Below are 25,423 nucleotides of genomic sequence, written 5' to 3'. Positions count from 1 at the left end.
GCCCCCTGCCTTCACTAGCAGGACCAATTTTGCCCCAGATGCGTAATTGGCCCCCCTCAAGGATTGAACTCACAACCCTGGGTTTTGAGCAGGCCAACGCTCAAACCACTGAGCTATCCCTCCCCCTCTCCCACTTGTATAGAATTGCTGTGCACTGTTAAACAGTCTATTCCACCATAAAGCTTTCAGGGGAAATTCTTATATATATGTTGTTTGTGAAGTGTTTATATATATGTTGGGAGATAAAAGAACAGGCTGACTCTTCACAGAAGTTAACATTTGACTCTTCTCAGAGTTGCAACTAGTTTTAGTTTGTGCATGTTGATAGCATGAGATACAGACTATTTCTAGTTCAGGGGTGCTGTAGCCTCTCTAAGTACTGTAACACCTTTCCTTTGAAATTTGCCTCTTCCCGTCTCTTCCTCCCTCTTATCCCCCCCAAAAAGCATGAATGATCGTAACTGGCAATCCTCATATTAAAAATGAATTCAATTTGTGACTCTTGTCCTGCAAAAGAAAAGCAGGTTATGGAACTGACCTGCTCTAGTCTTGTTGGGGACAGAGATGACACTTTACCATTGAAGGTAGTGACTTGCAATTTGGTTATGGAAAAAGCTGTCATGTTTCACAGAGCAATAACTTCAAGTCTGTCTTTTGCTCAAGAGGAATGATGTTGGTAAATCCTACAATAAACTGGAGTATGAGACTCTGATAGCTATCCGAGAAGTACAGCGCTCTTCAATGGACAACTTTTTATTGAAATTTGCTCTATGTCTAGCTACAGTCTGGCTTAGATCAATATCATCTACTTATGTTTTCTTGAACCTCAACTTGGGTAGAGACACAACTGTCCTTGAGAATATGCAATGTCAATTTTATTATGATACACTTTGGACCTCACATATTTATAGAAAGTATTCACTGTGCATTCACAGTAACTTTTCCACATGAAAGGAAGAGTTAACTGGGAAAAGTCAAAGGAGACAGTGTCTTCATCTTTAAAAAATATTAGTTTGTTTTAAACATGTTCTAACTAAACAGCTTATCAGAAGCTCTTAGTCACCTTTCCCATCTAAGAAAGGAGCGCATGGCTTGAGAAACACTGACATGATTGTTTGATTTTGACCAAACAAGTTTTTTAAAAAGTAATTATAAAGGGAGGATTTTTATAATGAAAAGTCCAAACGTATCTGTAGTGCACCCTCTTACAACGTGGACATGACCCTCTTTAGTTAGATCATAGTTCCTAATCTAATGCCTTGTTTTCAGTCACAACTTTTTGAAGCTTTCACTTTTGGTCTTGAAAGTGCTTAGTCTCTAGCTGAAGATGGTGTTAGGGAAATGAGAGTAAAAAAGGTCCAAACAGAGAGGAGAGCAGAAGGATATTTTTCTTCTCCCACTACTTATTTTTTAAAGAGTCCTATATCCAAAATAGTTTGGGGGTTAAAGTCAGACAAGGAAATAGTCCCTAAGGAGCAGTGCACAGCTTTATCCTGGAAGAAATTGGTTTTGATTTGACATGTCCATTTTTTTGCTAAGCTCTGTGTATTTTAAAGGAGGTTTGATTCTAGATGCATAGAAAAGGTAATTGCATCCAACTCAGTCTCCCAGGTACTCCAAACTGATTAAGAACCTTTTCCTAATGTCCCTAGGACACAAAGGTTCTAGTAGGAGTAGCTGCAGCAAGTTGACGCTGCCAGCTTCTAAACCAAGATGCCCCTTTTATCCTAGGTGATGTGCAGATGGCTGAGGGAGCTAGGAGTTTGAGTTGTGTACACTCTCTAACTCTCTGCTCTTTACAATTTGTTATTGAAGCTTGCCCCAATGGAAAAATATACTCCCATTTTACAAGTGGGGAAACTGGTACAGAGAGGTTATGTGAATGACCCAAAACAATATAGGAAGTGAGAGACAGAACCCAGATCTTGTGTCAACAGAACTACACACTCATTGCTATGACTTTAAATCGAGGTTAAGTGATGCTATCTGTGAGGAGATTCTCCCTTAGGAGTATTTTCAGACCCTTATTCTTGGGATGTGTTTGCAATGTTGATATCTAGTTTAAACCTTCTAAAAAGCAGACAGCTGAGGCCTTGCACATGCCCCTTCACAACTTTGAATATTCAAGCATAGAAAATCATCATAACCCTTCCTCAATTCCTTGTCATTGTCAGAAAGTCCCTCCCTCTTTAGTTGTGCCTTAAAAGGCACTGACAAATGTAGAGTTGTACTAATTAGTTTCTGCATTGTTGCAAGACTTCCACACTTGACTTTAGTTCTGTGTCTAGCTTACTGTAAGATTATCCTTGTATTTTCCATCCTGCTACTTTTATCTGTGTAGTGTGACAAGAATGATCCCAGTAGGAAGTCTGGGTACAGATTGTCCCCATCTTGCTTGACACTTATGCCTGTCACTAACCAATAATTCCACTGCTTACATTAATGTCCTGTTTTATGGTGTATGGTTTTTAATCCCTACATCAGAAGAAGACTTTACACTTGCATCTGAGGAGCCTAGCTGCCTGTAGCCAGCAATGTCTTCAGCAACAGAAGAAAGCTTGATGCCTAGTTCAAAGTCCTTGTATTCAAAGGACTCCAGAAGAAAGAAGAAAATTGAGTTACACCTAACTGCATTTCTTGGGATTTCTACAGATAGAATACCCATTTGAATCAGATCTAATGTTCTGTATGGCCAGAACTCTTGACAAGTACAGAGTGCTTTCTTTGGACTCTCTAGGGCCAAACATGGCTAGCTGCTGCCACAGGATCCAAGCTGCCCTTGGATTGAACATAAACCCCTAGAACCACATCAACTCAGTTTGTGGCGTTTAGGAGCAGTTCTTCATTCCATATGTTCAAGTCCATTTACCTTCCAAACCCCCAAAAGAAACATATCCTGCCCCTCAAGCCCCAAACACAGATTCCAAGATATTGAGAAATCAATAGCTTGTGAGATACCAGTCACAAAACAGCAAAGTCCTTCAGGAGATATGCCTTCCTGCATCCTATATGACAGACTGCTAGACTTTAACGGAGGCCTTTGCAGGTCTGGTTAAGGATCATGTACTGGCAACAATGCCAGTATGGAATCAATAGCAACTATGTCCTAAAGATTCAGGACACTCACTGGTGACATACTCAGAGCCTGTAAGGGATCACATCTGAACAATTTCAATTCAAAGTGAGATCCTGAGTCAAAATTTCACAAGTGTATTGAAACAGTACCATCTGATTGACTGACTTTCAAAGCCTCTTTCAAGTCAGGAGCAGATCAGTCCAGTATCACAGTCATTTGCTACATCAGTCATATGTGGGGGAGCACATTAGTCTTGTCAGGAGATGGTCAAGGTTTTAGGCATGGTGTCTACAGTGCACGGCCAACATTGCCTCTGCTTCTTCATGTTGCTGAAAAAGAAGAGACATTCCAGCAAGGAAATACACCAACCAGCCCACTCAGTCCCTCAAGGACACTATGGTTATGTCTTACTTCTAGGGATGGAGTATCCCAACAAATTGAACTTCTTCCTCATGAAAGAGGATGCAAAGTAGAGTCACTTTTGCTCCAGACCTGGCAAGAACTATGGATTCCTGACAGTATTGTGGGGCTTTTCTCCATTACTTCATATTCAAAGGATCACAAAGAGCAAAAAAGGATAAGGCCCAAGTGATGATTGCAGCTCCAGTTTGGACATATTCATTTGGTTCTCAGAGCACTTGCCTGTAACAGTGGGAGCTCCAATTGCCAGCTCTCCCAGATTTCCTATTGCAGGATCGGGTTCTCTATTTACATCCCCAATCTCTGAACACAGGTGCATAAATGCTGGATTGTTACTGGATTATGAATTGAGAGTACCCTGAAAAATTAAAAACATCTTTGAGTACAAAGTGTTCAACAAAGAACAATGCATTCAGGTAGAAATGTTTTATTGGCCTCAAAAGCAGCAGCCTTTGATTATTTGTATTACAGTAGCAATGAGAAGCTCCGTAAAGGATCTGGTCCCTGTTGTATACAAACAGTGCCAGTCTCTGCCCTGGAGAGCTTACAGTCTAGTTGAGACAAGATGCAGCAAGTGAGCAAGACAGGAGAAAGAGGACTGACAAGGATAACAAAAATAAGATCATTGGCTGTTACACAACTTGAAGGTTCAAAGATTTAAAAAAAAAAAAAAATCTTAAAATGATCAGCTATCCAACTGATGTATAGCTAAACTGGTTGGCAGATTTCTCATAAGCAATATTAGAGATGGGCCTTTATTCCTTTAAGTGTGGAGTATCCTAGACTGTTCAAATAAAGGTTTTCATTCTAGAGAAGAGACTAATAGGCCTCAGGGCTTCCTCTACGTACATAACAGCCTACAGATGAGTTACAGTAATAGGTTGGCAGGTGTACATGACAAGGGCCCTTCTGGATATTTAAAGTTTGAGTCTCTTAATTGGTAGGAAATGAAAGACAGATCTCCTTCAACCCTCAATTGCTAGTAATCATTAGAGGCATCCAATCAGTGATTGCGGGTCTTGTTTCTCATGACAGTTCATGGTAGATGGAATATGTGGAAAGCCAAACTCCATGTGAACACCGTATAAGGCCTTTTTGCTTTTAATCAGGGTCAAGAGGTAAAAATGCTAACAGACAATGTAACAGTGATTGATAAAAAGCAAGGGGGTGCTCCCTCACAGCCATTCTGTCAAAGTGATGGCCCTGTGGGACTGACTCATTGGATATATATCTTGCCACCAAACAAGTTGCAGAGCACAAAATTAACACACACGGAGTGAAGCAGACTGTGGTAGACCTATTTTCAGGAGGTGGAGCCGTCTGTTCACAGATTTTTGCAACAAATGTCCTTGATTTTGCTTCGAAGTGGGTGGGGATAGAAAGTCCATTAAAGACTTGATGAACTAGAGCAGTGGTTTTCAACCTTTTTTTCCATTTGTAGACCCCTAAAAAATTTCATATGGAGGTGTTGGACCCCTTTGGAAATCTTAAGCATAGTCCGCAGACCCCAGGTTGAAAACCACTGAACTAGAGCAAGGAACCTATTATTTCTTTTTCAACTGATAACATTGCTGGTTAAGAGAAGAGACAGGACTGGGCCCAGTTCACTCTGATTGCTCCTTCTTTGGCAATGCAATATTCATTTGTCTCCTAGTTTTTTCACAGGAGCCTCCACTTACTAGTATTAACAGATCTTCTGTCCTTGAAAGATGAGGCTGTCTTCCTTTCCAATGTAGACTCATTTCACCTCACTGCTTGGATCATGGAAAGTCCACTGTTTATGATCTAATACATTCTCAAGACTATAAAGTATCTTGCTGCAGTCCAGAATACATTTCACATTGAAATGTTATTCCCAGAAGTGAAGGTTTTCCATTTGGGCAACAGATAACCTCCATGCTCTGTGACTTGCAACTACATTTACAGCAAGAATGCTAATTCTCCATGAATAAATAATAGAAGTTCTCTTAGTCTTAAGTCTGTGGAATTCCTTTCATTCTTAGCACAAGCCATCTTAAAACTATTGTTATGATTCCTCATGCTGCTTCACTATTTGCATCATGCTTAAAAGTTTTAGCCTTTTTTCCTTTATAGAAACGTATCAAGATGTATCTTGATAAAAAAAAAAAATTGCCAATGACCTAACAATATTTTTAAATCCCTCCCCATTTTTTTTTTTAAAGTTACATGGTTGCCCATTTTATTCCAAAGAAGGCTTTTGGACCACAAGTGCAAGGAATACACCACCAATTTGTCATAGGTAGGTAGATAGGGGAAATGAGGGGAATAGAACAGATTTAGGAGGCAAAATTCAAAGTAGTTGCATTCCTGTTTTCTTGAGCATCTGGCCCATTGCACAACTCTGCAATTCAATCCCCCATTAACAAAAGAATGTTTTTGCTTTTAAGCTTAGACAATTTATTTTCTTCATATTTAAACTGTTTTTGTATATTGATATTAGGAAAAATGTTAAGTTCTAATATAGGTTGTTAGTTGTACTAAGAGCACAACTACCAAGAAAAGTGTATGTCTGGATTTTTTAGTAGTACTTAAGTAAAACAGGACTCAAGTACCAATTTTCTGAGACCAAATTTGATCTAAATGTAGGTAGGTGGTTTTACCACAGACACACAAGATATTTCTTGCCAAATAATGATGCATACAGATAAAAATCAAGTGGGAGATTTATTTACTGGTCAGTATAGTATTACTTATGCCCACTTAACCCCTCCTATACAACTGTGATGACAGTATAGTTTCTTAAAGGTCATAAATCAAGACACTCTGGCCTACACTAATTCTAGATTAGTATAAGTCATCTTAGAGAATTGTTGCCAATATACTAAATGTATGGAAGACCAGCACCATCAGTGGTGCATATTAAACATTTCAGCATGAATGTTCTGGAGCAAAGTTTAAAGCAATCCACTTATTGTAGTCTGGTTTTCACCTCATAATTCTTAGCTCCTATTTAAAACTATCCCTTTTGATGTGGAATCTTAAGAAAACCCACTTTTATATGTGATTAAACCTCATTAAGTCACTAAATATAAAATAGACCCGCCAAACCTAGCAATATGAAGAGATTTTCATAGCGTTATTAGAGTAATGTGTGTATGTGAACCTCATTAGTGCTTTGGATGCCTTATAACTATTCAACCTTCTGACTGTTCATATGGTGTTTTGCTGCTGGAGCTGGCCATGCTGCTGAAAAGATACATTTGGCTCCGGCAAGCCAGAGCCAAATGTGAGGGCTATATCCCGCCATCCTTGTTCTGCTTGTGGTGGCAGATCACACCTCCACACTTTAGGCTGCAGGCTAATGGAATGTAAAGGTGCACAGGGCAGCCGGTACCCAGCCTCACTCCTTCCTATGGAGGTAGATTGTTACGCCACTTTCTCCACAGCCATACAACAATAGACTATCCCCAGAAAGTAAGGGGAAAGACTGGCTTCCCTATGTTTCTTCTCAATAGGGAGGGAATAATCTCGTCTCCTCTGTATCCTCTCAGAATTGTAGCTGGCAAGTTCCCCTCACTCCACACTGGTGGCTCAGTGGCGGTTACTGCTGCAGCCTCCTGCAGAAGGTAGAGGTGGTAGCCCACTTGCCTGGGCTCCTTTCAGGTTATAATTGTCGAACAGCTGAGCAGGTACTCCCTGCCCTTGCCACCAGACTCCTCAGGATTGATCTGGACCATGTGCAATTTCTCAGGAGTTAGGTGGTCTGAATAATATTTAGCCATTAGAATTGTTAACTACTTAACACTGCTGCATTGGGATGGATGCAGACTAAAAGCAATAGTAAGCTGCCACAGTATAATCATATAATTGTAGGACTAGAAAGGACCTTGAAAGTCCCCTGCACTCAAGGCAGGACGAAGTATTATCTAGACCATCCCTGACAGGTGTTTGCCTAACTTGCTCTTAAAAATCTCAGATGATGAAGATTCCACAACCTCCCTAGGCAATTTATTCTAGTATTTAACCACGTTGACAGTTAAGAAGTTTTTCCTAATGTCCAACCTAAACCACACTTGGTGCAATTTAAGCCCATTGCTTCTTGTCCTATCCTTGGAAGTTAGAACAATTTTTCTCCCCCTGCCTTGTAACAACCTTTTATGTACTTGAAAACTGTTAGCATGTGTCCCCTCAGTCTTCTCTAGACTAAAACCCCAATTTTTTCAATCTTCCCTCATAGGTCATGTTTTCTAGACCTTCACTCCTTTTTGTTGCGCTTCTCTGGACTTTTACCAGTTTGTCCACATCTTTCTTGAAATGTGGCACCCAGAACTGGACAGTACTCCAGTTGAGGCCTAATCAGCACGGAGTAGAGTGGAAGAATTACTTCTCCTGTCTTGCTTACAACACTCTTGCTGATACAGCCCAGCATAATGTTTGCTTTTTTGCAACAGTGTTACAACATTGACTCATATTTAGCTTGTGAGCCACTATGACCCTCACATCCCTTTCTCCAGTATTCCTTCCTAGGCAGTCATTTCCCATGTTGTATGTGTGCAACTGATTATTTCTTTCTAAGTGGAGTACTTTGCATTTGTCCTTATTCAATTTCATCCTATTTACTTTAGACCATTTCTCCAGGTCCTTTTGAGTTTTAATCCTATTCTCCAAAGCACTTGCAATCCCTCCCAGTTTAGTATCATCCACAAACTTTGTAAGTGTACTCTCTCTGCCATTATCTAAATCATTTATGAAGATATTGAACAGAACCCAGAACTGATCCTCGTGGGACTCCACTTGATAAGTACTCTCTAGGAACAGTTTTCCAACCACTCATGCACCCACCTTATAGTAGCTCCATCTAGGTTGTATTTCCCTAGTGCATCTGTGAGAAGGTCATGCAAGAGTATCAAAAGCCTTACTAAAGTCAAGATCACATCTACTGCTCCCCTCCTATCTACAAGGCTTGAATGGTGAAAGCTATAATGACTTTCACCATTCCTTTAAGCCATCCTATCCCTCTGTACCTTTCCTTATTGAAGGGTTTGTGAAAGTGTAAGCTCTGATGTGCAAGAGTGTCTCAGATTTAATGAGAGAATTAGCATTGCTTGTCAGTAGCATTCATAGCATCTGCTTTTCAATGTATTAGGATTTACCCTAAACCATACACCCTTTTTTCAGGTTCCACCAACTATTTAATTCTGCTCTATTACTACAGCAAGAAGTTCCAGGTACAGTTTGGTGAAGTGTGTACAAAATGGTTGAGTTAGTGGTGTGAGAAGGAGGAAGTATTGGAGCATTCTCAACCAGGGATACCACATAGCCCTAGGGGTACACAGAGGTCTTCTAGGGTGGGGGTTCTCAACCTTTTTCTTTCTGAGACCTCCCCCCCCTGCCCCATGGCTATAAAAACTCCATGGCCCACCTGTGCCACAACTACTTTTCTGCATATAAAAGCCAGGGCTGACATTAGGGGGTAGCAGGCAGGGCAATTCCTCAGGCCCCCCACAAAGTTAAGTTGCTCAGGCTTCACTGTCAAGCCCTGGTGGTGGGGCTTTAGCTTTTTGTCCTGAGCCCCCGTGAGTCTAAAGCTGGCCCTGTTTGGCAGCCCCCGTGAAACCTGCTCACGGCCCCCGACCCCTGCTTGAGAACTCTGTTTTAGGGAGTACATCACCTCATCTAGATACTTCCTAATTTTAGAATAGGCTACCCCCCCCCAAAAAACACACTTGCAAAGTCAGTACAAACTAAAATTTCATACAATTATTTCTTTATACTGTACACTGAAATTTAAGTACATATTTCTATTCAAATTGATATATGGTAAAAGGAGAAAGTAAGCAATTTTTCAGTAGTATTGTACTGTGACACTTGTCTTTTTAGCTCTGATTTTGTAAGCAAGTAGTTTAAGTGAAGTGAAAGTTGGGGTATGTAAGACAAATCAGACTCCTGAAAGGGGTACAGTAGTCTGGAAAGGTTAAGAGCTACTGTTCAAGTTGACGAGAGCCATGTTAGTATCCGCAGAGTTGGTGGTTGGAACTAGGGAAAGACCTTGGGGAGAATGCTCTTTAATAGCAGGACTTTATGGCTCCAGCTGCAATCATGTTGCTTTCCTAATTAGATGCTCAGCTTTAGCATGAATCAGGATCATATTGCATCAGCTCTGATTATTGGAACAGACTATGTATGCCACTTTTATCCTGTGCATCTGTGCCCCATTCATAAGTGAAACTGTTCCACCTCATCTTAGAATAAACGTATACTTGAGCTTACTGCTGCTAAGACATGCTAATTCTAGTTCTTCCTAACCCCCCTCTCCCTCCCCCCCCCAAAAAACAAAAACAAACCTCACAACTGCTTCTGTCCCATTAGCCTAACTGGCAACACTGAAAGGGCCACCCACCTCTTACCAGCCCATGCACCAGTCCACATAGGAGTCTCATTAATGAAGTGGAGCTGGTGCCCTCCTCTGCAGAACACTGTCACCTAGTGACAGCCAGAACCTGCCAATCTCAACTCTGGAATTCTGATGGCTGTCTCACTTCATTCTCCCATTTGTCCACACCTTACTCTGTACTCAGTTAGGGACAAACACAGCAATCAAGCCAAAATGAGGAGCGGGAAGGGAATACTTTACTGTGCATCAGATGATGCATGTTAAAGCAATGCCAGCAAACAAAGATACATCTGTGTATTTTCCCCAGTATGCTTACTAAAATAGCTTCTGTATAGTTTTGCCCCATCAGATAGGCCAGATTTAGGAACTGTATCTATATTTATAAAATTTGTTCCTCAATCATCCTCGCAGAATAGTAACTGGCAAAGGTGTATGGAAGAAGTTGTAAGCAGTCTGAGATTTTGTTCATTCTGAAAGTTCAGATAATGGAAGTATTTTCATTTAATGTCAAGCGTGATTTTTAAAAACGATTGTAAATAAATATTTTAGGCTCTGGCTTTTGCTGAAAAATTGACATTTGTTGAATGTGATAAGAGTTTAGTACCACACCTCAAACCAGTGTAAGCCCAACTTTAATACTTGTTTACACACTATTTTGCACGATTCAAGCTTATTTACAGCCAGACATTGAACTCTTCAAACTGCTGGTGTTATAAAATGCTCATTTTATTTGAAGGCTTACAGTAAGATCATGTGGTCAGGTGATACATCACAGTAAAACTTAAAATTATTTGACAAAAAATGGGATCAAAGTTATTTCTGTAGCTCCTTTTATATTTCTCCTCCAAAGGCACCACCACATCACACGATGTCATGAAGGGAATTGTTAGAGTGACAAAGTCCTTGTGCCCTCCCCCATCAGGTTAAGCAGCAGCTCTTTTCACATTACATTCCTATCATTTTTTCTCAAAGATAAAGTCATTTTACTTTTTAAAACCAGCTGTATTATATAAGATCACTTCCATCACCACTGAAAATGCAAACACCTGTTATGAAACTTTAATACCACGATATTTTATGACCCTGAATAGTTTCTCAAACTGAAGCTACAGAGGGAATTCAGGCAGGCAGAGAGTGTAGTTACGCAAATTGATGTTTGACTGGACACTGGAGCAACAGGTCCTTACTCTTCTGAGAAGTACCATGATTGTGGAAAAGGGCAAGTGGTCAACACCTTAGCTTTAAGCCTCATATGAAAGAAGGCACTTCCAGCACCATGCTCCGTTTCTGTTGGCTACTGCCACAGGGAAAAGCATCACTTACTGAAATATTTTCTGCACCACTCTAGATTTTTACACGTATTGACCTTGCTCACTACTTAGTGTTCATAAAGGCAAGGCAGTGTGGCTCCAGGTATGAAGAATCTATTCATGTATTTTAAATGTCCACATAAACAGCTTTGTTTAAAGCTATAAACCTTTGTGGGCATAATTGAAAAGAACTCTTGTAGTTATTTTAGAAGTTCCATGTCTGTCAGCATACTAGATAATAAACACAAATGAAGGCCCAGGAGTAGATACAAGTGCAGATACAACACTGTTTACTTGCTTGCATGATAGTGAGGCCATTTCAAACTGATCATGCAGGTGCCCCAATAGTCAATTGGTGTGACCAAAGACTTAGCATAGTAGTGCCAAGAGGAAATTTTTTAGAATCAGCTTTGATATTTAGGACACCTAATGGGTGTTTCTGAATAACACTTCTTTAATGCAGGAGAGTGACTCCTCCATCCCCACTTGAAAAGTTATTTACATGATAGACTTAGAGAGAAGCTGGGGTAATTTATTCCCTCTGTGACTACCCTTGTTTCAAGTGTCAGATTATTGTGCTGTTTGCAACTAAGTAGTTTTGGTTTAATTTAAAAAAAAAAAAAAAGGGGGGGGGGGGAGGAGATGAGAAACAATGTGGACCAGCAGAATTCTTAAAGTTATAAGAAATTTTGCATCACTAGCCATCTGTTAAGTCTTGCCAATTTTTTTCTTCCTAAGATACTTTCTAAAAAAAAAAATTAGAACAGGTTATATTTAATTAAGTTTTTGTGTACCAAAAATATCTGTGGTAGTTAAAGCTCTAGCATTTCTCTGCTTATCTAGTAGTAGTTTCATAGAACTTATACCTCCCAACACTGACTTATGTGTAATCATTTCAGCATCCTGCAAAGATCTGTTGTGAGTGAGTTACTGCATCTTGTCTACATATTCCCAGGCACATACTGTGGCATTGGTATTTTGCTTTTGCTCAGGGTACAACAAAATTACAGACAAACATGATTTGTGGTTTAAATGGCAGCAGGTTGAAGCTTTATTGGTTAAATATTTGTAATACCAGCACAACTGTCAAGTAATCCCCACAGCTGACAAACTTAAAAAAAAAAAAAATCCAGTACTAGTTTGCTTCCCCAACTCTTTCTTCCTGACTCAAGATTGAAGGACCCCCCTGTTCCATTTTGAGAGAAGAATCCCCCTCATAGCAGCATCTGACAAAAGATTTGAACTTTGCTATCAAAGAGAGACCAACCTGTTAACCTCTTGCATCCCACACCAATAGTAGCTGCACTTGAATTACATCCACCCTCAAATGGTTACCTACTAAATGCCACTGGCCTATCACTTAGGTGGCACATCTCACCTCCACAAGTTCTTGATCAGCCTACAGATAGGCAAAAGGAACGTGTTCTCTTCAATCTGCAATACTGTACCCAGACAATGTGGAACAACTCTATACAGTCATACACAAGGTCATATTTCAAAAAGACACACCAATGGCAGTTCTAAATTTTATTTTACAGTTTGCTTTTATGAATTCTGTAATCACTCTCACTATGAACCATGACAAAAGTTTTGGCCAAATCAGGTTTGCCACAAATACATCTGTTTGAGTACATATAAGAACATAAGAACGGCTGTACCGGGTCAGACCAAAGGTCCATCTAGCCCAGTATCCTGTCTGCCAACAGTGGCCAATGCCAGGTGCCCCAGAGGGAGTGAACCTAACAGGCAATGATCAAGTGATCTCTCTCCTGCCACTCAGTCTTTTAAGCTTAAACAGATGATCTCCATACCCTATCACCAAGGAGTTTCTTCCATCAGATAATATATTAAGGATAGGAGCTGGTCCTATCTCATCCCTTGCACACCTGAATGGTGTGCAAATGTAGTTCTGCTCCACCACTAGTTTGTGCACCCATAATACAGTAACTGCATCCACAGATCCTGGGCACGAAGAGAGCTACAGCTACCAAAAGAAATCTCTCCTCTACTCAGTCCCTCTTGATGCACAGACACACTACAGCAATTTGATCCCCAGCTACCAAAGGCCAGGACATAGACCGTCCTACAGCAAACCAGCTGCCACTGCAGACATTGTGACCTCAGTCTAAAATGCATTGGGCTAAAGCTCACCTGGAAGCAGCCAAGAAGAGCCAAAAGGCTTCTGGAATAGTGCCATAAGATGCAAAGGTCAGCAGACATCCATCCTCATGCAGGACAAACAAGCCCTCCCCCTGCCAGTTCTACAGGGTGGCCAGATGTCTCCATTTTATAGGGACATTCCCAATATTTGGGAATTTTTTTTTTTTTAAATATGGACTCCTATTACCCCATACCCCCATCCCAATTTTTCACACTTGCTATCTGGTCATCCTACAGTTATATAAGCAGATAAACCTCCAGGCATAGCTTCTTCCTTTGTCAGTAGAGCTGCCCCATTGAACTTTGAATCTTCGGTCTATTTTGTGGAAGCATTTTTTTGGGATGGTGATGAAAGAAGGGGCAGATCCCCAACTAATGGTTATTGGGCAACAAGGTTCCAGGCAAGCCATCCAACGGGTCCATTGCCAAGTTTCAAACCCCGAAGATGTCAGATGGTTGCTGTAAATACTGTATGGAACAAGAGGCTCTCCACTCCTGATGCTGTAGCCTTCCTGACATGCTCCCAAGTTCTCATACTGTTTTATAATGAGAAGGCAATGAATCTTTTGAGAGAGGATCTGATGTAGCCCATTCTTCAGATAACCTCTTTGCAAGATTCCCCATACCTAGCTGCCTGGGAAACAGATGACGCTGCTGGCAAATAAGATGCTGCTGTTGAAACAGTCCAGCCCTTGAGCCTCTATGTGGGCTATAAATTACAGGATGTGATCCACAGGAAGAGGTCAGACCATAGAGAGACCCAAACTTTTCTCAGTATTCCTGCCATGACTATGGGAATCTGTCTGCTTCAGCAGCCAGTCAAACACCATATTCCTAGAATCAAGGATATGAGAGAGAGAGAGAGAAACTGGCAATGCATTTTGTCATACTAGAGAGACACTATATTCAAAATGTGTTATGAAACAATAAAACAGAACAAAAAACAATCCCACCCCCTGATAATGAAGCACTCAACCCCCCCAGATGCATAATACAGTTGTAGATCTGAAGGCCACTCCTATTTGGAGTGCTAAAATGACAAACCAGTAAATTGTTAGAAAGTGTCACCTCTGAGACGGAGAAGTCTTTGTTGCTTTTTAGGGATATGCAGAAAGAGTCTTGTGGCACCTTATAGACTAACAGATGTATTGGAGCATAAGCTTTCGTGGATGAATACCCACTTTGTCAGACGCATGTAATGGAAATTTCCAGAGGCAGGTATAAATATGCAGGCAAGAATCAGTCTTGAGATAACGAGGTTAGTTCAATCAGGGAGGGTGAGGCCTTCTTCTAGCAGTTGGTGTGAACACCAAGGGAGGAGAAACTGCTTTTGTAGTTGGCTAGCCATTCACAGTCTCGTAATCTCCAGACTGATTCTTGCCTGCATATTTATACCTGCCTCTGGAAAATTCCATTACATGTGTCTGACAAAGTGGGTATTCACCCACAAAAGCTTATGCTCCAATACTGATGTTAGTCTTTAAGGTGCCACAGGACTCTTTGTTGCTTTTTTACAGATCCAGACTAACATGGCTACCCCTCTGATAGCTGCATATCCCTAGTAACCTTAACATGGTAATGGAAGTAAGGCCATGGCTGAACATGATTCAGGGCCTAACAAGCAAAGGTCAGTACTCCATTACCTTGGCGGTCTACTTTCATCTCTCCAAACTCCTGCAGTATGCTCATTTTCTTTCACAAGATGTGTGCCTCACCTGGATTTTAAAAGAAATACTGTGGTAGAGGTTTGAATCTGGGGGCAGGATCCTCATTCTTCCAAAGCCAAACAGAAACCCTAACACGATACGTGCTGCTGAAAGTAATTCAACATTGCCTCACTTTGTCCTGAACCATTAAGGAGATGAGCTTCCAGTCAACAGATCACCTCCCACAAAAACATCCCAGTCTAGATGGGAGATGAACTGGAGCCTTTCAGAGGCTGCACAAGAAATCCCTATTGGCATTAGCTTGTCATAACAAATGCCCATCCAGGGCAAAGCCAGATAAATCCAAGCCCCTGGAACGAACTGGTAATAGTCTGAAATCTGATTTAGCCATCACAGCCCTTCTTTTGTAGTCCTGAATCACAACTATAATCTGGTCAGAACCCTTAACATACCAAACAAACCTCAGAGTCGGTTAGGTCATTCACGGAGCTCTGTTTGATTTAGGAAAGAGGAGGATTCTTACCTGGAGTCTTTCAGGGACCACACCAAAGGTTAAGTAATGGAAACAAGTTAGAGAGCTCAGCACCACAGCCAATTTGGAATTCCAGTAATAACTTGGCCCACCTGAATCTACCTGACAGCCTTAAGATGTGGCACAATACAGTTTCAAAGGATCTTCATTAGGAATGGTAAACATACACACAGATAAAACCATCCCACAAGCATGATTTGCTTGTGTGTGTGTGTAGATCCTGGGCACATTAATTGGGGTGGGGCCTCTTCCTTCCATACCTAATAGTGCACCCTAGTCTTTACCTCTCTAAAGGGAGGCAGATTCATTTTGTAAGCTACATAGAAAAATATGCCTCAGTTGTATTTAAAGAGATCTCTCGGGCTGCTTTGTTAATTATGATAGAATGAACTCAGTGCAGAATTCCAGTTAGCAGTAATATGGGCCATCTTGAGATTCTTAGGTACAGGAGTCTTCATACCTAGTCTCCCATCAACCCAGTTGCTGCTTCCTATGCAGCAGGGAAGCGATTTCAATTTCTGATGCTGTCCAAATCTTTTCCTTTGTTGTCTTAGAGATGGTGTCCTAGAGACTGAGTGATTTGCACAAGTCCATTTTTCTGTGTTAGGACTCTGCATCATGTAGGTTGTCTACATAGGACTGGAACAGACCTCCATGATCATTTAGTCCAATCCTCAGCTATCACAGGTAACCTGTCATATCCCATTCATAAATTTATCAAGCTCCATTTGATAGCTAGTTAGATTGTTTCCCTCCCTCCCCCATTGGAAACCTAATAATCAGAGAAGTGATGTTCTAGAACAGAAGCTCTCTTCTAATTTCCAGAATAAGTTTATTCATGGCCACTTTATAGCCATTTATTCTTGTGCCATCATTGTCCTTTAGCAAGATCTCTTTTCCCTCCTAAGTGTTTAAGGGTGTGTCGGAATGAGAGGGAGTTAGAAAGAGAGCAATCATATTCTCTCAGCCATCATTTTGCTAGACTAAACAAACTTAGCTAGGCAATTTTAGTCTCCTCTCCTCTTTCTATCCAGAGTCATCAGTTCTCGCTGTTGGGGGAATTGTACTGTGCAGCACATGTACAGATAAAACATTATATGAACCAGCAGGCTTTTGGACCTCAGCCTTCAAGTGTCTAATACCACACCAACCTGTGGCATAATAAAACCAATTAAATCCTGCCAAAGCCCTGAGTGTCCCCAGCAAACTATATAGTAGCTTCCAAGTAACTTCTAGCTTTAGGAGCAGCTGGAGTCCTATCCCCCTCAATACCGGGTGAGGTATCAGAGTACTACTACTACTACTGGTTCCTTGACCTCTGCTGAGGCCTACAGCCAAAAGGAATCTCTCCCACTTGACCTGGAAAGAAACTTGCTGCATCCATGACCATTCTAGCCCTTTCTTGCTCTTCTACCCAGGGACCTTCTACACCCCGCCTCCCAACATCCTCCAACACCAGAGGCTGAGAGAATGATGAAAACCGTAGGGCAGTGGTGGATTTAGAGTTAGTGGGGCCCTGTGAGCAACTTTTTTTTTTTTTGGGGGGGGGGGGGGGGGCGCTCCAGACCCAGCCAAGAAAAACAACATTCTCTCTTTTCTCCCCCCCCCCCATCCTCCTCCTATATGATAAGTAATGGGAAGTAAATGAAAATAAAGTGAGGTACCTTGATTGGGGCAGGGGTGTGAGGTGCAGGAGAGGGTGCAAGCTTTGGGAGGAAGTTTTGGTGCTGGGTGCAGTCTCTGTGCTGGGGCAGAGGGTTGGAGTGTGGGAGGAGGGATGAGGGCTCTGGGAGGAAGTTAGGGTGCAGGCTCTGGGCTGGGGATTGGAGTGTGGGAGGGGGTGTTGCAGCTTCCAAAGCAACTGGCACCCACACCCCACCGGCAGCAGCTCCTAGGCTGAGGTCAGGGGGGTCTCCACATGCCGCTGCCTGCAGGGGCCACCCACAGCTCCCATTGGCCAGGAACTGTGGCCAATGGGAGCTGCAGAGTTGGCATTTGGGGCTGTGTGTGGAGACACTCCCCACTCCCAGGGGCCACAGGGACATGCCAGCCGCTTCCAGGAGCAAAGTGGCACGGAGGAAGGGGGGCAGTGCAAGCAGGGGGCTGCCTTAGCCCTGCTGCTAGCACATCTCTGCATGCCCCTTGGGAGGAAGGGGGCAGTGGGTCTCCGTGCACAGTGTGTGGAGCCCCCCCGAGACATGTAGAGACATGCCAGCAGCCAGCCACTTCCGGGAGTGGTGGGGGGCCACCGGCCACAGCATGCAGGCAGCCTGCCTGCACCCTGCTGCACCGTTGGCCAGGACTCAGAGGAAGGTTGTCAGATATTTGTCCTGCATTTTGCCCCCCCCCCCCAATTGTTGGGTGCCCCATACCACCACACAATTTGTTTTATGGTAAATCCACTGGGGTACCACCTATTTGCCTCACAGTGGTTGGCTATAAGCTACTAAGAAAGGAGGAAAGAAGTTAGATCTCAGCTCTTGGCTGTCCAAACATTAAGCTCCACCAGAGTGAAGCACTGGGAAGTTTTTGGCCCAGGTGGTGGAAGCCTAGGAAGGCTACAGTGGCCAGACCATGGAGTCAAACACAGGAATAGGTAGCCCAATAGATTGTAGCTGGAATCTCACATCATGACAGTACATTGGTGGGGCCTAAAAAGTCACGTGGTGGCTGGGGTTCTTTGCGGAGGGCAGAGTAGACCATAACTGCCTCGAAAGGAGATGAAGGAGCAGTGAACCTCCGCACACCCAATCCTGGGCAGTGCCGCTACCGCTCAGGATTTAGGAATAAGCCCCGCGCGGCAGTCGCACGGGAAAGAGAATTGGAGCTGTAAACCTCGCCTGTCTAGTAACCAGAACGGATGCAGGCAGCCGCTCCACTGTAATACTCACCCCCAACACGTGGAGCCCCTGCCAGGGCCAGCCGGCTAGTAGCATTATTGAATCCGCTGCCAGCAGCACCCTCCTCTTCCTCTTGGCTACTTATCCACGTGGCCCAGAGGCGTACGTAGCATTCCCCTGCTGCAAGCAGCAACTCCTTAAAACCATCTCGATCCCTCCCTTGGCGTCTCACCCCCCACCCAGCCAATCGCTGTTCTTGTGCCATGTGCATTGACCCCTTCTACCAATGGTGCCCCAGGTCACAGCCCTGGCCCACCATTGCCCGGAAACTCGACCCTCTCCGCCCCCAGCTGCTCCATATGTCCCGGCACCCAGCACGAGCCTCCAGCTGCAAGGCTGGAGCTAATTAAGAGCTCCCTTGTGTTTGGGGGGTAGCTCGTAATGGGCTAAAGTGTGCTGGTCTCGGTGCGCATGCTCTGAGGAGTGACGCCGCGACTCCATGTGTAAGAAGCGCATTATTTGGCAAGGGGAGCAGCAGCGGAGAGGATTAGAGAGGGATCCCCGGCTGCACAAAAAGCTCGGGGTGCTAGTTATTTAATCCCGGGAAAGGACCTAGATCGTGCGGATCTGTGGGGGAGCTACGGGGCAGTGCCTCGGATTGTGAGTTCACTGATTCAAAGTTCTCCTTGGGGTTATTTGGGGGGAAGGAGGGAATAGAAGTTATTTGTAAAAGGAAACTGGCATGGATGCCCCTCCTTTTGCTTTTAGGGATCTGCAGAGAGTGTTCCCCAAATATAAAGGGGCTAAAGCCAGTCCTCGTTAACCTGAGGAAAGTGCAAAGTCTTGTCCGGCTGCTAGAATTTAATTGTATTTCTGCCTTGGATTTTTTTTTTTTTAATTTATACTTTTGGAAAGGAAATAGTTTTGTACCTTTGCTTGTGGGGGCCATGAAAGAGAAACCAGGGAGTTGCAATTCTTGGGGGCCTGAAAAGTTTCTACTGTATGATTCGCTCCAAAATTCCAGGCAGGAAGAGAGTCTGAAAATGCGGTTGGTTTGGGTGCAAATCATGGGGGGTTTTTTTTTTGGTTTTGTGGGGCTTTTTAAAGAGCCTTTCAAGCATTTGTTTCGGAAAGTTATTACAAGCTTTCGCCCCTGCCTCCTTCCTCTTCCTCCTCCTCCTCTTCCACCATCACACGCTCACACACTCCCTCCCGGCTTGGAAAGCGCCTGTAGTGGAGTTGGATGCAGGGGAAAGCCCATTGCCTTGAACGGCGCGATTTTAAAATGGTCCGACTCAGATCTGCCTCTTCTGTGGAGGGTGGGTAGCATATTTTGCGTGGGGGTGGTGTGCTGGAGGGGGTGGGGGGCTGCAGTTAGAGAAGTGGGGTGCGTTTCAGTTTGAGGTCTCTTTGGGGGGGTTACTAAATGGGTGGCTGCTTTGTCCCTCCCTCCTATCTTGGGAGAAGTGTAGCATACGCTCCTTAGGGGGTGGGGAGTGGTCTTCGGGGTGGGGAAGGTGTGCTGAGGGGGAGGCGAGTGGACAAATTCGTGTGTCTTGGTTGAGCCCCAGTCGTGGCACTTAACCCGGCTGGCAGCCAGACTGAATCTCATGTCAGAATAAGAGTCCCCCCTCTTTTTTTTTTTTTTTTCTTCTTCCCCTCCCCTTGCCTTGTTTCAGTCGACTGTCCTTCCTGCTGCTAAAGGTGTAGCCGGCAAAAGGGTGGCAAGGCTTTTTGCCTGCAGTTTAGACATTCGTGCCAAAGATCCCCCTTCCTGGTTATAAACCCTCCCCCTTAGGGTGGGTTTTTCAGTTTAATTTGCTGATCAAGGCGATCTCTATTGATTTTTCTACCTATGATGGATCAGCAATGACTAGACAGATCTACAGCTCCTGCTTTTTTTTTTCTTTTTCTTTTTTTTTAATAGGCTTATTGCCTAGATGTCTGTATTGGTCATTTCATTATGTAAAGGATTAGTGAATGTGGGGGAGATCCTTATACAGTAAATTTTAAAGGGGATATTTCCCTGAACTCTCAGTATTTATAACCGCTCTAAATTTTATTAATTATGGAAAGGTTTGCTGTGGAGGATGGGGTGTATTTGGAAGGCTAGTACTTAATATGTTGCATCTTCAAAGTTCTTCTGAGGCATTATTATCCCTGTTTTATATATGGAGAAACTGAGGCATAGAGACTAAGTCACTTGCCCAAAACCACGGAAGTAGTCTCTGTTGTGTGTCCCCTGATACTGTTCATTAGGGTGTTACCTTTTTATGTTTTTTCCCCCCCTTTAATCAGATCAGACCTAGATACATATATGCATGCTAAGTCTGTGGCCTTTAGACTCTCATATGAAAGTCTAAGTGAGTCACTTAGGTTTTACTTTCTCTTGTGTTTTCCCAGCTACCCCTGCCCTTTCCATTTTTATCTTCCCATTTCCAAAGTCAGAGGTTCTCAAACTGGTCCATAGACCAAGATTAAATGTGCACATGAAGCAGCTGGAAACAAGAACTAGCACCTACAGGTGTTTAGGCTGTTAGATGCAAAGGACAGTGAGGCCTATAAATGCAGCTGGAAGTGAGACAGCAGCTTTGCTGCCTCTACTGGAGACCACTGCTGCACAGGAAGAGAGGAAGTGAGCTACCCTTGGGGACAAGAGAGACACCAATGAGACTGGAGTTACCAGCCATCAGTAGGAGAAGAGAGTGAAGTGTCTGGGGGAGAAGAGGATCCCATGCACATGCTTCCCTGCCACTTGGAAAGAGGAGGGGCAGGAAATTGGGAAGCATATGCAGTTGGAATAGAGGACCAGGTGGCAGAGAAGCGCATGCAGGGGAGGAAGAAAAAGAAGAACATAACAGATGGGAAAGGAGAGAACCCCCCCACCCCCAAGTTAGTATATTAAAGGCAGATGAAAAACACTAAATACTTCTAGAATATTGCTTTTCCATGTAAGCAAATGCTGTAGTTGGCACAGGGATATTGTGAGCAGTCCATTAGACTGACTTTTTATTAAGAAATGGTACATAATATAAATGTGGGAGTCCCTTCTGTAGTTTTTGTGGAAGTGGTGCCACAGTGACACCTTCTGGCATGAAAGGCAGAGAAAATACAGACTAGCCAAGTTGCAGTACTGTAGACACTATCCTGGGACTAACACGGCTACAACAACACTGCGTGCATGTTGCAGTATAAGCAGTGACTGTATTAAGTGTTACCAGTGTGACAGCTTGTTGGGGGGGAAAAAATTGCTCACGCTTGCTATCCTCTCTCCAGCACAAGACTCAAATGTTTAGTTATCACAGGTTATGATATATATGGCTACAGGGAATTAAATATACCTGAATGATATTTTATAATACTGCTATTTAGTACTTGTATACCATTCTTCATGTGTAAATCTCAAAGCACTTCACAAACATTTGCAAATCTGAAATTAAGTGACTTGCCAGGATCACACAAGAAGTCAGTGGCAGGGGTAGGAATAGAACCCAGCTCATCTGATTTCCAGTCTTGTATTTTGGTCTTTGGACTATAGACTGTACTATAAGTTATGTATTGAGAACTGGGAAGACTGGATGTCTTAGCATATGATAGTCAACTTGTGATGCTCAAGTCACATGAGACTATTTGTGGCTGGTAGCTATCAGGTGGTGTAGGATGGGAAGAGAGGGGAAAATCCTTTCCTTCCTAGCATTTGAGAATGGAGAGTAAGAAAAGAACTTTGCCACACAAGCCTATGTTATGATGATATCAACATGTAATGATACTGCATTATTTGCTAAAACATCACAATTCGGTGCAGCTATTTTGTGGCTCTCTGTGACTTCCTTTAGTGATCTGCAGGTGTTCTCTGGTGATTTACCACTGATCTAATTTTGGCATCTCCTCAGGGTAGTTTGGTTCAAATCCAGCTAACACTGGTAATAGTTGAATATGGTTATCATCTAAAGTCCCTGAGTCCTACATGAACTGAGTTGATAGCCAAAGATCACTTCTCAGTGGACAACCATATCCATAACAACTGGCACATTTTCTGATTTCATCATATAGACTGGGGTTCTCAAACTTCATTGCACTTCTGACAACCGAAATTACTACACGACCCCGGGGGGGTCTTGGGCTTTGGCCTCAGGCGGCAGGGCTTGGGCTTCAGCCCTGTGCACCAGCAAGTCTGTCGGCACTGGTGACCCCATAACAACAGCGTTGGGACTCACTTTGGGGTCCCGACCCACAGTTTGAGAACCTCTGATATAGACTAAGAATTGAGTGGGTGTGGCAGTTGAGCTGCTTTTCAGCTGGAGTCTTTAAAGTGAGATTAGATAGTTTACAATATATGCTTTAATTCAGCTGAATATTTGTAGCGGTCCCTTCTGGCCTTAGAATCTATGAATCCTCCAGTTCATCCCTTCCTTCATGGTCTGGGGGGGTGGGGGGGTGGAGGACAGGATTGCCTGCATTACAACATGCTCATAACACTTGCAGCTCTACATTAAGATCAAATTTCAGGCTCCAGGGCTTTAGCCAGTCACCTACAGGGGTGAGGACGGATGCCTCCCCAGGCACATGTGATCAGATGCATTCTGAGGGTTATTTTCCTTTCTCAGAAGTATCAGAAATTGGACACAGGCAGAGACAGGACACTTGATGGAGTGGGTCAGTGCTCTGACATGGCATAGAGAATCCTCTTTCTTAAATACCAGGCTTTGTTTCTTGCTCATATGGTCATATCATAATGATCCCCAGATTTGGGGTTAGGAAGGAATTTTCTCCTAGGTCAGATTGGTAGAGACCTTGGTATTTTTTCTTCTGTTTTTCCCTAGCAGGTGATCCATGCCCTATCTCACCAAATCAGTTCCCTGCCATTTCAGGGGCCTCAGGCTTTGGTGATGCCTAGATCTCCTCTGGTCTCTGCTTGTGGCACACAGTAGCTTAGTCTCCTAAGGACTGAATGCTTAGTTGAACTAAAATAATTGGGTCAAATATAGGGGTATCTGAGTGAAATTTAATGGCTGGTGATAGTTACAGGAGATAAGACTAGATGATCTAATGGTCCATTCTGGCATTAAACTCCATAAAACTATCTCCCAAGGTAGCCCCACTAAGCTAGAATTCATATAAATGGGCAGGGCAGCATGAGGGCTTTCAATGCACTAATTGTGCTACACCTGTTTTGTGGATAAATTTTAAGAACTTAACGCTTCCATTAATGGTACCTTTCAGCAGTGCTGAAAGCACTCTTGAAGAAAATAAAATGAAGCAGAAAATTGTAAGTGGTACTTTTTAGTTGTGAAAATTAAAATACTACAAATGTGATGAGCCCAGACTTGAGAACTTAGTTGTTTAAATTATGGCACATTGTGCCTTCTGAAATGGTGTCCATGTTGTGAGGTCCCCAAGGCAGTTGCTAAGCAACTGGAAGAGTCCTCGGTGACTCCCTCTTGAGAAATTTAGAAGTCAGGCTGAGACAACAGGGTGGCTGTGTCGAACGCAGTTTAATTTTACTTCATGGGTAGGTCAGTGTCAGTTTTTTGTGTGTGTTTAACTTGCCATTGGAAAACATCACCACTCCCTATGTGTAGATCCAGCAGAGAACATTATAGTAGTTTTATATCTTGTTTTCTGGTGCAGAAAACATTTGTAGGGATACTGAATCTGTTTACTTGGGGCATATTATTGAATATTTTTTGTTTCGCTTATGTATGTTAAGAGACTTGGGCATGAACACATTTGGTCTAATTTAGAAATCAAAATAACTATAAAACTTTCAATATATTTATAAAGAGATCCTAACCCAGGTGTTGGATACTTTTTTAATGCTTATGTAACCCATCCATCTGAGAAACAATATGCTTACTTTTCTAATATTGCACAAGATGTTAAAGCTGGGGCTTTTATAACTGTTTTGTGTGTAGGGTTACAAATTCTCTAGAGTATTTATATGGCATACTGGATACTCATGCCTGTAAATCTTTTCTATATAGATACCTTCGAGTACAGGCTTTATATAAATCCCATAACAAAAGAGCATTTATGTTAATTATATGGGGTTTATATAAAGTAAGACAAAACATTTTGAATGTGTATAGTATCTTTCAAACAAGGATCTCAATGTGCTTTTATTCGGTAATATTAAAGGTTGAATAAATGGTGATTGTGAAACTGTTTGGTGGCAGGGGCTCTTGGGGGCAGTGTCCTTATTGGGGTGAGAATTGGTCATTAATTAAAAAAAAAATCAGTGATGGAGACAAGTATATTGGGTACTTGTGAATTCTTGATGTGACGTAACTAATATTTATAAAGAGGCCCAAACACTTTCTCTCTGTTCACAAAGCCAAAATTAGCACTGTTGCTCCTACCTTTCTGAAAACCGAGTAGATTTACTTTTAGACTTGGGGTTGGGGTTTCCCCAACCCCTGGTTTTTATATAATGCCTTGCAAAACACTGATACCTCAAATATGAATGACCAGTGTGGAAAGCGTAATCTAGTAGCTCCCTCACAGTATTAGATATTAGAAAGTCAAGTGAAGAAATGTTGCCTTCATCCCCTTCAAATCAGCACCCTGCTGTCTTTAACTTACATCTGGACACTATTGGAAATAGACAATCTGCTTTTTAAACAAGACATTAAACTGGAGTCTAACAGTGATGCATTCCACCGTCCCCCAATAATGTTGCACCTCTTCATCAACATTGAAAATGAGTGCATGTCCTCACTAGAGACTTGATCCTGTAACCTTCCTGAGACAAAAGCACAGTTAACTTTGCCTTAGTCTCAAATATTTAACACTATACTATGTTCTGTTGATGTGCATCTGTAACTTTCTTAATTTTAACAGGAGTTACTGTACAAACAAGTACTGAGGAGAACATAACTGGTACACCAGATAACACACGGTGATTTGTATGTATTCTCAGTGAAATACAAGTTTTGTTTGTTCCACCATGCCACACCTACTACATAATAAATCAAATAAAATGCTGTGTTAAGAATGTTACTTAGTTTCAAAGTCAAGCACTTGAAAGCTGGGAAATGACAGATTTTTAGGTTGTGAGCAACCT

The 25,423-nt window shown here is 42.6% G+C and overlaps 1 protein-coding gene and 1 long non-coding RNA gene across 22 annotated transcripts in view; one reads left to right on the top strand and one right to left on the bottom strand.

The window, feature by feature from the left end:
* GATAD2A (GATA zinc finger domain containing 2A) overlaps nucleotides 1–25,423 on the top strand; it is a 113,585-nt gene that overhangs the window by 5,452 nt on the left and 82,710 nt on the right. For 13 of the 21 annotated variants that reach the window (XM_065578579.1, XM_065578578.1, XM_065578576.1 and 10 more), the window contains exon 1: nucleotides 18,828–19,020. The exons of 3 other annotated variants lie outside the window; for them this stretch is intronic. The gene's annotated coding sequence lies outside the window, so the exon portion shown is untranslated. Of the gene's footprint in view, nucleotides 1–18,739; nucleotides 19,021–19,660; nucleotides 19,680–25,423 lie in introns of those variants that run through there. 5 more of the 21 variants (XM_065578572.1, XM_065578567.1, XM_065578573.1 and 2 more) reach the window with 3 other exon arrangements.
* LOC101952692 (uncharacterized) lies at nucleotides 10,557–18,800 on the bottom strand. The gene is made up of 3 exons (XR_254589.5): nucleotides 18,412–18,800; nucleotides 14,965–15,036; nucleotides 10,557–14,155 (listed from the first exon to the last, which is right to left on the bottom strand). It is a non-coding gene; the product is annotated as an uncharacterized LOC101952692 (long non-coding RNA).

Source organism: Chrysemys picta, chromosome 25 (assembly GCF_011386835.1).
Source record: "Chrysemys picta bellii isolate R12L10 chromosome 25, ASM1138683v2, whole genome shotgun sequence".
Classification (NCBI taxonomy): domain Eukaryota; kingdom Metazoa; phylum Chordata; order Testudines; family Emydidae; genus Chrysemys; species Chrysemys picta.
The sequence above is the reverse complement of the archived record's forward strand: the minus strand, read 5'-3'. Positions and strand labels throughout refer to the sequence as shown.